This window comes from Scleropages formosus, chromosome 8, assembly GCF_900964775.1.
Source record: "Scleropages formosus chromosome 8, fSclFor1.1, whole genome shotgun sequence".
In the NCBI taxonomy this organism is placed as follows: Eukaryota; Metazoa; Chordata; class Actinopteri; order Osteoglossiformes; family Osteoglossidae; genus Scleropages; species Scleropages formosus.
Window position 1 is genome coordinate 30,541,334 of NC_041813.1, and position 11,062 is coordinate 30,552,395.

The following is an 11,062-nucleotide window of genomic DNA, read 5'->3' on the forward strand; positions in this document are numbered from 1 at the left end:
GGAAGTGGCACTGTGGCAGAAACCAGGCCTCCGCAACAGAGCCTCACCTACGACGACGACTCATGAACAACCTCCGTTTTGGCTTTTCAACTTGTCCGACTGGGGGCTTTTGTACAAAATCACCAGCTTTTAAAACGATCCTTTCCGAGCATTTAAAACGCAGTTTGGCTCTTCTTCGCAGTGGAATTCCGAAGATGGCTCAAGCTCACGTTCCATTAACCGGCATTGCGGTGTCAAGTTGCTCTGAAACGTGACGGCAGCGATGAGACGGTGGCGTACTTGTACCCTGCCCCTTTCTTAGAGGGCTGCAGTTCGCCAATGTGCGTCCGTGTACCTCGAGCGATAGCAGCGCTAGACCTTGTCACTGCTCTGCAGAGTCCCAGACAGGAGTCCCAGACACTCCATCGCTCGTTTGTCTCCAAACCACGTTTCCCCACCCCTGCCGCCACTCGTCTCCAAGCCCACAGTTCCTCCATCCGTAGACGGGCCAAGCACGGAAAGCGCTACAAGAGGACGAGCTCAGCAAAACCTGGAATCTCATCAGGAGCTCAGGCTGAAGTTGCAGTTAAGGGACCGCATTTGGGAGCGCAGCGCTGTTCGCGCGCTCCTGTTGGGTGTCCTTCATATTCCGTTGCGGCTGCATGACGGCCAACTCCCTGAAGGGGCAGCGTTTGTGATTGTACTCATTTCTTTGGGGTGAAAACATCTCGTAAGCCAATAAACTGAATATCATAATGAATACTTTGGTGATTCATTCCTCACACCAACGGCTACCTGTCGCATTGTGGTCATTGATGTTTGTGCTGAACTCCGTTCAAGTTCTTACCAAATGGCTTTTTTTTTTTTTTTAAAAAGTCTTTTTCAGAAATGTTTTCTGACAGTTGTCTGTACGGTTGTGCTTTCATTTCAGTCTCTGGGGTTCCCAGTCAATCAGCAGCCCCGTCGTGGCTTGACATCTGACTGCATGTTCTTAGTTTTGACGATTATTTAGATGCTAACCTAGATCAGCTTCTCTGTCCTTTATTTATGTCTTATTCAGGTCAACTTAATATCTAGTTATTGCCTTTCCAGTAATAGTTTTGGTCAAAAGAGTGTTCAATGATGTACATAATGATGAATAATATATTACTATTCTGAAATGAATTACAATCATTAGGACTCATTAAAGATGATATGTATCATGTATATTTATTTTACATATTAAATGCAAGTTTGTATTAAGGTACTGGAGTGCTGGTCTTGTGTTGTCTAGTGTCCCTGCTCAACTTTCCTGCTTATGCACAACTGCAACCGGCAGCAGAACATGTGTTTTTGTGTTCCCCCCTCATGCCAACTCCCACCCGATTTGGCCTGAAGAGCAACACAACGGGAAGCTTTCGGGGGCCAAACTGGTTCACCTATTACCCCAAGTCATGTTTCCCGGAGTATTGAGCTGCATCATATTTCCTCCCTCCTTAGTGTGATGTTGCACAAGGTTTGCATTCAGGACTTTCACCGTCCATTGTGGTACATCTGAGACGCTGTTGTGACATACTCTGCTACGGTATTTCAGAAATAGAAATTCTGCAATTTACATCGTTTTACAACTGCTCATCCCTTCTACTCACTTCAGATTTCACTTTTTTCTGTAAACTGATATGTCGCAACAATAATATGACTAAGATGTGTGGTGTAGTGGGCAGTTCTGGTGCCTCGCTGCGGGTTCGAACGCGTATCCAAATCTGGCCGAGTCTCCGTGGACTTTGCACGCGCCCTTCGTGTTTTTCGGTTCAGGTTTCAGGTCGCCTGGTCACTCTACATGTCTGAGTGTGCGTGCCGAGCTGAATAGGCTTCTAATTCAAGGCATACCCTCTCTCTCGCCCTGTGGTTCCAGAACAGACTCAAGGCCCCTACGACACTCATCTTTGGTGTGTATCAGGAATTCTAAAACTTTCTCCATTACTAATCACAGATTGCAAATAAGGTAAATACACACAAACACACACACACACACACAGTTTCTGAACCGCGTGTCCCATACGGGGTCGCGGGGAACCGGAGCCTACCCGGCAACACAGGGCGTAAGGCCGGAGGGGGAGGGGACACACCCAGGACGGGACGCCAGTCCGCCGCAAGGCACCCCAAGCGAGACTTGAACCCCAGACCCACCGGAGAGCAGGACCCGGTCCAACCCACTGCACCACGGCACCCCCACTATAAGGTAAATATCCCCAAACAAATCCAGTACGTGGTGTCAGTGACTCAATGGTGCCGCGCAGTGCCCAAAGTGCCCACAGGGGGGACCTCTTGGCCGCATCAAGACATCTTTGTGAAGGCCTGTGCCATTAAGGGAGAGGAACGCAATTCTGAGCGAGTCAAGCGGAAACGCACAGTGAAAGCTTTGTGGCAAAGCGACTGCCTAAGTGGGGAAATGCAAACATGCATCCCACTATCACAGCGCTCCACAGGAAAACAGTGGTTTTGAAAGCACAGAAGAGAGCATTGTCAAGAGCAGTGACCCCAACCCGGTAACAAGGACAAGATGCATAGCTCGGCCTAAAGGTCTCACGCTTGACTTCCTTAGCGCTAGGAGACCTCTTCCTCTGCGGAGCACTTTACTGAAAAGATTCAAAAAGAGGAGCAGGATGGAGAAAACTGGGGCTGAACTCCTCCCTCAAAAAGTGTTGTGCAGATCTAGCGCTCATGTTTCACATGTAATCAGATGCATGACGCGGCAATAAAGCCAAACACCGACCAGACCACTCTTATGAGAACCCACCACTGGGAAACAGAACTTCTACATCTCCACTTGGATGTAATAAACAAACACCTGAAATATTTGCTACATTCGACATGCGCTTTCCTTTATGGCTGCTTCATGTTTCATTATTTTCCAGATGTGAGTCGGGATTACGGAGGATAAGATACACATTTGTGTAGTTTCATTGCCCTTTGATGTACAGCAAAATAATGCTGCGTCTCAACTCGTTTCCATATCTTCATAAGCGTGCAGTGTGTGTGTGTGCGCTCCCACCAAGTGAGAGAAGTGCCTGCTGAACGTGCGAGCTGTACACGTGTGTGCAGCAGCTCAGCATCCGTTGGGTTTAGTGCACTATCCTGATACTGATCGAGTGATACTCTACGAAAAGATTTCACGAAGCATTCAGGAGAAGCGCCAAACGGAGGTACATTTGGCACAACCAGTGGGAGGCTATATATGAGCACACTTCCCAAGTCAGGCCTGGCCAGCCAAGTTATTGCAGCGATCCTTATCACAGTGCTCCTGGTATTCAAACTCTTTACAGCCGCCTCCCTCCCCACACACATACATCTCACGGTGTGGGCCCAAATCACGCTCCATATGGTGCATCTCGGGAGGGAAGCCACCTATTGTGGTCGGCCGAGCTCTGAACGAATGGCTCATTCACCTGAATTTGCAGGGGGCACAAAGGGTCACAGCTGTTCCAGCAGAGGGGACAATTCTGGACCCCTGAACCATCTGACCAGACCCACCCATTCCATCTCCAGCACCCTGTCCCCCACCCCACTTTTGCCCGTGCGACCATCTCCATAGCACTAACCGCGTGGCATATTTTTGGAAATGGCTCCCTCACTCTTCTGCGTGGGTCTTCAGGGATGGAATGTGGGCGGCCGGCAATGACAGCAGCATCGGTGCCACAAAATGTCCAAAGAGGCCATGTTGTGCCAGTTTTGGTCACATTTTCATACACATCTCCATTGAGACGCTGTAAGTTGCATGCAGAAACAGTGGCAAGACCCCCGCTCGCTTGTGCATGCCAGCTGGCACTCTCGATCATGTCTCCTTTTCTTGTCTTGCTCAGTAGACAGCGCTGTAGCCCCCAACAGAAACGCATGCACACATGTGCATACACACAGGACACAAGAAAACCCACTTCATGATGATACTCTTGTTTATCTCTCTTTATCTCTCTTCAACTCATATCTGGTGTGGTTATAGGCTAGTGGACGCCCAGCTGGTTTAGTCCTGCGGATAAAAACACTTTTCGTACAAATATTTCTAAACTCTTAGCCACTTACTTCATCTTAAACTACAAATGCACTTCTGCAGTGATATGGGAGGCAGCAAATTTGGCCAAGTACTTCTATGGTTAGCCACTGCTTTATAGACATACACTTTGTTGGATAATGAAGTTTATATTTACATAGCCAGGTATTCACCAGGCTTGGTATTCACACATACACATATTTTCAGAACCGCTTGTCCCATACGGGGTTGCGGGGAACCGGAGCCAACCCAGTAACACAGGGCGTAAGGCCGGAGGGGGAGGGGACACACCCAGGACGGGACGCCAGTCCGTCGCAAGGCACCCCAAGTGGGACTCGAACCCCAGACCCACCAGAGAGCAGGATTGTGGTCCAACCCACTGCGCCACCACACCCCACATTGAGGCTTGGTATTCAAACTGCTGAAATTTCCTTACCAGTAAAGGTGACCTCATAAGTACTCAATGTCTTTAATGCAGGGTTAAATGTCAGTCTTTATATTAGGTCTGGAAGCTGCGGCTGTAACCGGTTCAAAGCCTGATTTTACCCAATTAACCAGGATTAACTTGATTAAACCCTACCGATTTAGTTTTAGGTTCACTTGTTTATTGATAACCCTAAACAAATATGTCAATCTGGACCCCATCTATGAGCCCATATGATGCAAGGACCACCCAACATGAACCTAAAACTAAATTGGTAGGTTTTAATCAGGTTAAGTAATCAATGAGTTTAATTAGGTTAAATCGGGATTAGAACCAATGACAGCCACAGTGATAAGCCAACCAGAAAGTAGAATGGGATCCAACGCTCAAGGTCATTTTAAACAAACCAATCAAATCGAAGCTAAGGAAGTTTCCAGCTTCCAGATCCAATATAAACACATACTCTCACACTAGATGCTCATCCCAAGTGGGGTCACGGTGATCCGGAGCCTAGCCTGGCAATAGGGGGCGCAAGGCTAGAGGGGGAGGGGACACACCCAGGATGGGACGCCAGTCTGTCCCAATATAAAGATTAACATTCAGACTTGCATTACACACATTGAGCATTGATGATGTCAGCTTGAATGTTAATAAAACATTTTCTGTCTGAATGCCAAGCTCGGTGGATCTGGATCAACAACCCAAGCTATGAACACCGGCAATATTCTCTACCATTGCTAAATCAATAAATCAAATGAAGGTTTTTTGTTAATTTAATCCAAATCCAGAATTTCTATCCACATCATAACTCTAGAAAATAAAGGACAAAATGCTCTATGGACTGTGGTCAAAAGTGTTATTAGTCTAAAAAGCTAACTGTCACAGAGAACACACAAGAAGAGCTCAATATCCGATTCTATCACGGAGAACGAGCATCGTGATTGAGTAACACAAGAGCAACTCTGGCATAAATACCTGCTCCTTCCACTGGTTAATGTTACAAACAGAGGTAGGATTAGGATTAGAATTAGGGTTGAGGCTCAGGTTAGAGTTAAGGCAAGAGTTAGGGATAGAGCTAGGATTAGGGATAGGGTTAAGGTTAGGGTTGGACGAAGGCTTAGGGTCAGAGCTAGGGTTAGGGTTGGAGCTATCATTAGGGTTGGAGATTGGGTTAGGTTTGCACCTTGGGTTAGGGTTGCAGCTACGGTTAGGGATAGAGCTTGGGTTAGGGATGGAGCTTGGGTAAGTGTTATAGCTAGGGTTAGGGTTGAAGGAAGAGATAGGGCTAGAGCTACGGTTAGGGTTAGAGATGGAGGTAAGGTTAGGGCTGGAGCTAGGGTTAGGGTTGGAGCATGGGTTAGGGTTAGAGTGAGGGATAGGGTTAGAGGGAGGATTAGGGTTAGAGCGAGGGTTATGGCTGGAGCTAGGGCGAGGGTGGGAGATAGGGTTAGGGTTGGAGCTTGGGTTATGGCTGGAGCTAGGGTTAGGGTTGGAGCTGGGGTTAGTGTTATAGCTAGGGTTGAGGTTGAAGGTAGGGTTAGGGTTGGAGCTTGGGTTATGGCTAGAGCTAGAGTTAGGTTTACAGCTAGGGTTAGGGTTGGGACTAGGATTAAGGTAAGAGCTGGGGCTAGGGTTGGAGTTTGTGTTAGGGCTGGAGCAAGGATTAGGGTTAAAGCTAGGGTTAGGTCTTGAGTTAGGGTTAGGGTTACAGTTACGATTAGGGTAACAGGTAGGGTTAGGGTTGGGACTAGGGTTAGGGTAAGAGCTGGGGATAGGGTTGGAGCTGGGGTTAAGTCTGGAGTTAGGGTTAGGTTTAGATCTACGGTTAGGGTTTCAGCTAGGGTTAGGGTTCGAGCTAGGGTTAGTGTTAGGGTTGGAGCTAGGGTTACGGCTAGAGGTAGGGTTACAGCTAGAGTTAGATTTGGAGCTATGGTTAGGGTTATAGCTAGAGTTAGGGCTGCAGCTACTGTTAGTTTAAGGTTAGGGTTACATCAGGGTTAGGTTAGAGTTCATTTAGGGTTAAGTTAGGGTTACATTAGAGTTAGGTTAAGGTTAGGTTTAAGTTAGGCTTCGGGGTAGGGTTATGGTTACGTTTGGGTTAGGTCAGAATTAGGATAGGGTTAGGGTTGAGTCTCTGACATACAGCAGTATAAAACATTTCAGTTCCACCACTCTATTGTCTTCTGTGACCTCAGCTGGGGGCTCAGCAGTGAAATATGGGACCACTGGCCTTGAACACTCCAGCCAAGGGGAAAGTGCCCTGAGACAGTGCACCTCGGTTGTACCGTGGTAGCACCGAGGTCCTTTTCCAATTGTAAACATTTTTAGGTTATTAACCATTGGGATTTTTGAATCCGCCCACTTGTGTGACCTTCAACTCTATTTGCTGGACTGATGACAAAGTTATGAGACAAATGGAAATTGTCACTGGGTGACCTTTAGTCAAAGGTCAGCGTTTACTGGGACAACATATGCAGAGAAAAACACGGGCTCATACAATAATGCAGGCAAAGGATGGGGTGGAGACAGTAAAAAAGGAAAAAAAAAAAAAAAAAAGTCCCTCAGTTCTACACACACAGACAAACACACACACACGATCCTCAGGTCAACAGAGATGGATAGCCTGGACTCTTTCTGTGCCTCTCTCACATGCCTGCATCTGCACATATGGAGAAACTGGAACAGCAAATCCCAGAAGGCCCAGCATGCCAGTAGAAATCACAGAGTGAGAGGTAAAGGGAACAAAACGCCTCCTCCCCGATTAGCAGCCTAAGTGCGATGTCTAAAATTATATTTAAATATGCAAAGTCCCTCTTTTTCTCTGTTATTTGGGATAAGCATCCCAGGAGTCCCCCTTCAAACTCGCAAGCAGTCTGTGGCAATCCCCCTAACACACACACACACACACACACACACACACACACACACACACACACACACACACACACACACACTCTATGCAACTGATGTGGCATTTTACGATTCCCCTTCTCTTCCCGAATCTGTTTGTAATGCTAAGTGCCAAAGTGCTTAAAGCCTCGTGAGGGTAAATCACACGTGATCGAAAGGTCACTGGTGGAAATAGCAGGAAAGCAACTGTCCAGCAGGCTGGTGTATGAATAAACTCTGGGTACAGCCCAGAAGACCGTCAACGGATCTTCTCCCATACCTATATGACCTGATCACATGCTACGCCCTAACCAGAAGAATGAACTCCTCCACATCTGCTCGCTTGGTGGTCCCACACAAGAGGTTCAAAACCAAAAGTTCAAAGGTTCTCAGATAGATCTTTAATTTAGTAGAATGACCTCCCTCCCTCATTCAGAACTGCTGAATCCCTTTCGATGTTCATGAAGGGTCTCAAAATACACCTCTTTCACACTGACTTTCATCCATATCTCCTACCTGCTCCATAAATTTACAACACATTACCTGTCCTATTAATTCTGTATGCTCCTGCTCAGGTACTGTTATTGTTAATGTTACCTATTCAAAAGAATTTGCACTCTCCACCAATTCTATATGCATTTGCCCATGTGATGTACGCTAAATGGTACTAAATTGCTGTGCTTTGAGAATCATGTCTGCATCTGTATTTCTCCATCAGTTGGTGAAATGCACTTTTTCTCTGAGTTGCATGTCGTTTTGGAAAAACATAAGAGACAAAAGAAGGAACATGTAAATTTTGTCAATGAAAGGTACATGTAAATGTAAGGAAAAAAAAAAAAAACATATTTTTGGGAAAACTGTGCAAGGTATGGTTATGCCCATCTCGTGCCGCTTGGCATATGTCCCGAGCTCCTGGATGCAAGCGTGATTTTAATGAGAAACACTTACCTCGTTTACTGTGGTTCAGCAGCACTAGAGGACTAGCTGTGAAACAGCACTGAAAGTAAAATAACACTGGATCACACAAGTGTACTGTTTGCCTTTATAAGGTCAGAAGCAACTACAAGAGAGATTGCAACCAAGGAACTGGATGGACATAAGTGAGAGAGGGAGAAACAAGTAATCGTGGTTTTCCATCAGTGTAGAAAGGCAAGGATTTTCACTGAGCACTTATTTGTCTTCCCACAATGACTAATACCTTCCTTTCTTACCAAATAGTAGTTTGTGTCATGCAAAATATATCAACCTGCATACAGAAGTATTGATCCCACACACTCCAAAGCAGAAAATCTGTACAGTGTGAGCAGATTTATTTGCACCACCTTCACCTTTCAGTAATACACACATTTAGACCAAAGCAACAGACAAAGGACAGACAAAGCATTGAGAGAAAAAAAAGTGCACTGAATAAATTATTCTCCAACTGTTTGCCTAGATCGCTGTTTAAATTGCTTACATCAGCACCAGAAACTATGGTCATCCTCCCTCGACGACCACCCCTCCTGGTCCCCCGCCAAAATGCCAACGCACCTGATGGCATGTGACTCACAATACAGCTCCATTACTCAAACAAAAGCACAGATGTCATCTTAATACGAGTCACAGAGACATAGGAAATGTCGCATTTTTGTTTCTATGTGTACTTCAGCAGTTGGGTTCTTTCAGACTCTGCACCACGCGAACCGATGTCACCACCGCTTGACTTGGACAGAACAGGGTGTGCGCACCTGAGACACCCTGTCAAGTAGACAACTTTCTTTACACACTCCAGAATAATAGTGTTCTACAAGAGAATTGGTGCTGATGCCTGTAGACATCTAAAAGACCTGGATGGAATGCTGGAGCAGCAATCACAAACACCCTGGTTAGAAAAAAATTCGATGGCAAAAGGGCAACACTGTGTTGTTACTGGACCTACAGTATGTACTTGGCTAACACTTTGGCATTGGCACTTTTGTCGTATAATATTTTAATATGAATTGTAATTTAATAAGTGTCCATCTCCATTGATAAAGCGGACTGGGGAATGACCTCGCTCTGAGATCAGGATGGTTGGTTTGAAGAACCTTTTCATCATCATTTGGGATCAGTACTAGGGTCAAGCCAGTGAAGTTGTTAGAAATGCTCATCAAACCAACATGAAACAGCAAGCAGCCAGTCCTGTAGCTTTGGTTCTTCTATGCTTACATCAATTCCATACGTCAATTCAGAGCATGTGGCTGGAGGTCAGTGGATGGGAATCAGCAGCTCTCATGATTAGTGTTTATCTGTTGTGCCAGTCTAAAATCTGAATATGCTTACTTAGAAAGTATTTTTGTTCATAACTGGCAGATTTTTACATCCAAATCAATAGTTTGAGCTGTTCTTCACTTTCTTTGTTAACAGATAGTGACCTGAATGATGCTGAGATGTGTTTCAGGTCATTATCTTGTTGAAATATGTAGGTTTACCCATGTTGGCCGTAATCTTGATGGAATATCATACCTGTAACATACGCTATGGTGGCCGAATGGAATGAGATTGCTGATCACCACAGACTATGTAAAAGTCACCAGTTATGTGACCAGCAAAACAGCCCCATACCATGATGCTCCCACCTCCATGCTGGATAATGAGAACCACACAAGCACAATTCATGCGCTCACCTTCTCGGGTTCTTCCAAATACAGGGTTGCAGGCCCAAAGTAGCAGTGTGGGCACCACTTGGTCATAACCACTGTCTTTATGCCTCTGGTTCTCACACCGAATAGCTGTGAAAGGGTTTGATTGAACATGAGCTGAAAACAACAGCAAACAAATAACCTTAGACATATTTCATACTGACTCGCTGTTAATCTGTGGAAAGTGAGATTAAGCATTATATGCTAAGATCCAGAAATAAAATCACAGCACAGCTACTGCCAGGCAAAAACAAACACAACCCAGAACTACTGCCTGTCTTATAAAACAAATTGTACACAGATTTATGTGAGGGATAATAATAATAATAAAGTGTTTTGTAGGTCTCGCAAATACTGTCTGGAGGGAACCCCTACAACAAGCAAACGCATTAAAGTTAAGCATTAACCTTGACATCTTGAAGCAGTTTTGGTTTATTTATGTGTAATTATTTAACCTGCAAGAAACTGGAAGATATATGCATGCAATAAATATTCAAGTTTTGTAATAAAGGGAACAGGCAAAATCACACGCTCACGCTTTGTAATTAATCCTACTTATCTTTCTCAAATAAACGTCCAATAGAGCTCTCACTGTGGGAAGAGGCCATAAAAGGCAGCGCAGAAGCAGCAGCTTTACTTCAGTAATGATGTTGCATCTCCCACCTATTCACATGTATTTCTGGAAAAATATTAATACAAGGTATTTCCATTGCAGTCAAATATAGTTCTTGCTTTTTGATGTCACAAGCAGCCATACAATACAGAGTGAGGTATCTGCAAATCTCATAAAAGGTTTTTAATACTACCCATCCATGATCAAAAATCGCTTGATCAGCGCAGGCTCGCGGTGGTCCGGACCCGATGGAACCACAGGTTGTGAGGCATGGTTCACACTGGGTGGGACCGCAGTCCCCAAAAAAGGGCAGTTTTTCCACTCACATGCAATCTTCACACAGAGGGGGATTTGAACCCACGTTCGAACCCAGGGCGCAGGAGCTGGTAGGAAACAGCGCCACCAAGCCGCCCCTTGTAATACAGACACCCCTCGACTTGCGCAAATAGAACGTTCTTCAATTCCTTGCG